Here is a 2,500-nt window from a genome sequence, read left to right as displayed (position 1 = left end):
AAGTAGGGTGGTCCACAGTGTCCATACCAAGTAGGGTGGTCCACAGTGTCCATACCAAGTAGGGTGGTCCACAGTGTCCATACCAAGTAGGGAGGTCCACAGTGTCCATACCAAGTAGGGAGGTCCACAGTGTCCATACCAAGTAGGGTGGTCCACAGTGTCCATACCAAGTAGGGAGGTCCACAGTGTCCATACCAAGTAGGGTGGTCCACAGTGTCCATACCAAGTAGGGTGGTCCACAGTGTCCATACCAAGTAGGGTGGTCCACAGTGTCCATACCAAGTAGGGTGGTCCACAGTGTCCATACCAAGTAGGGTGGTCCACAGTGTCCATACCAAGTAGGGTGGTCCACAGTGTCCATACCAAGTAGGGTGGTCCACAGTGGCCATACCAAGTAGGGCGGTCCACAGTGTCCATACCAAGTAGGGCGGTCCACAGTGTCCATACCAAGTAGAGTGGTCCACAGTGGCCATACCAAGTAGGGTGGTCCACAGTGGCCATACCAAGTAGGGTGGTCCACAGTGTCCATACCAAGTAGGGTGGTCCACAGTGTCCATACCAAGTAAGGTGGTCCGCAGTGTCCATACCAGGTAGGGTGGTCCACAGTGTCCACACCAAGTAGGGTGGTCCACAGTGTCCATACCAAGTAGGGTGGTCCGCAGTGTCCATACCAGGTAGGGTGGTCCACAGTGGCCATACCAAGTAGAATGGTCCACAGTGTCCATACCAAGTAAGGTGGTCCGCAGTGTCCATACCAAGTAAGGTGGTCCACAGTGGCCATACCAAGTAGGATGGTCCACAGTGTCCATACCAAGTAGGGTGGTCCACAGTGTCCATACCAAGTAGGGTGGTCCACAGTGTCCATACCAAGTAGAATGGTCCACAGTGTCCATACCAAGTAGGGTGGTCCACAGTGGCCATACCAAGTAGGGTGGTCCACAGTGTCCATACCAAGTAGGGTGGTCCACAGTGTCCATACCAAGTAGGGTGGTCCACAGTGGCCATACCAAGTAGGATGGGTCACAGTGTCCATACCAAGTAGGGTGGTCCACAGTGTCCATACCAAGTAGGGCGGTCCACAGTGTCCATACCAAGTAGGATGGTCCACAGTGGCCATACCAAGTAGGGTGGTCCACAGTGTCCATACCAAGTAGGGTGGTCCACAGTGTCCATACCAAGTAGGGTGGTCCACAGTGTCCATACCAAGTAGGGTGGTCCACAGTGGCCATACCAAGTAGGGTGGTCCACAGTGGCCATACCATGTCCAGACCTACTTTTTTCTGAGGCGTGCGCATGCAAAATGTGCTTAAAAAACAAACTACTGTTAGCATGTTAACAGTTAGCAAGTGTTATGTATAAAGTTAGATGAGTCTGCATCGTAAGGCAGAAAAATTGGCAAAAAAGTGAACATGCTAATGTTAGCACGTTAGCATTCTAAAAGTGGGAAAAAAACAACACAAAAATGTGTCTTTAAATATGTTTTAGCTTTTTTATTAGCCTGTTTCATTACAGATGACACTTGCTGTTTAAAAAAGTGAGCATGCTAATGTTAGCACGTTAGCATGCTAAAAGTGAATAAACACACACACACACACACACACACACACACGCACGCAAAAGTCCCTTTGGTGCTCTCACAAAAGATCAGAAATCCCAAAAATCCTTCATTGTGATATTATTGAATTATTATTATTACTTAAAGGCCTACTGAAAGCCACTACTAGCGACCACGCAGTCTGATAGTTTATATATCAATGCTGAAATCTTAACATTATAACACATGCCAATACGGCCGGGTTAACTTATAAAGTGACATTTTAAATTTGCCGCTAAACTTCCGGTTCGAAACGCCTCTGAGGATGACGTATGCGCGTGACGTGGCCCGGGGAACACGGGTATGCCTTCCACATTGAAGCCAATACGAAAAAGCTCTGTTTTCATTTCATAATTCCACAGTATTCTGGACATCTGTGTTGGTGAATCTGTTGCAATCATGTTCATTGCATTATGGAGAAGGAAGCTGAGCAAGCAAAGAAGAAAGTTGTCGGTGCGAAATGGACGTATTTTTCGAACGTAGTCAGCCACAACAGTACACAGCCGGCGCTTCTTTGTTTACATTCCCGAAAGATGCAGTCAAGATGGAAGAACTCGGATAACAGAGACTCTAACCAGGAGGACTTTTGACTTGGATACACAGACGCCTGTAGAGAACTGGGACAACACAGACTCTTACCAGGATTACTTTGATTTGGATGACAAAGACGCAGACGTGCTACTGTGAGTATGCAGCTTTGGCTTCTAAACATTTGATCGCTTGACCGTATGTGCGCAACTTTTTTTTGCGTATGTACGTAACTTTTTAAAAATATATAAGCTTTATGAACCTTGGGTTAGGTGAACGGTCTTTTGGGCTGAGTGATTGTGTGTGTTGATCAGGTGTTTGAATTGTATTGGCGTGTTCTATGGAGCTAGGAGCTAGCATAGGAGCTAGTAGCTAGCA

General features: G+C 47.3%; 1 protein-coding gene across 1 annotated transcript in view; it reads left to right on the top strand.

The window, feature by feature from the left end:
- LOC133656276 (ankyrin-3-like) overlaps nt 1–2,500 on the top strand; it is a 148,811-nt gene that overhangs the window by 48,751 nt on the left and 97,560 nt on the right. The gene's annotated exons all lie outside the window — the stretch shown is intronic.

The sequence above is a fragment of the Entelurus aequoreus genome, linkage group LG08, assembly GCF_033978785.1.
Source record: "Entelurus aequoreus isolate RoL-2023_Sb linkage group LG08, RoL_Eaeq_v1.1, whole genome shotgun sequence".
Classification (NCBI taxonomy): Eukaryota; Metazoa; Chordata; class Actinopteri; order Syngnathiformes; family Syngnathidae; genus Entelurus; species Entelurus aequoreus.
Note: the sequence above shows the minus strand (reverse complement) of the source record. Positions and strands in the feature narration are given on the sequence as shown.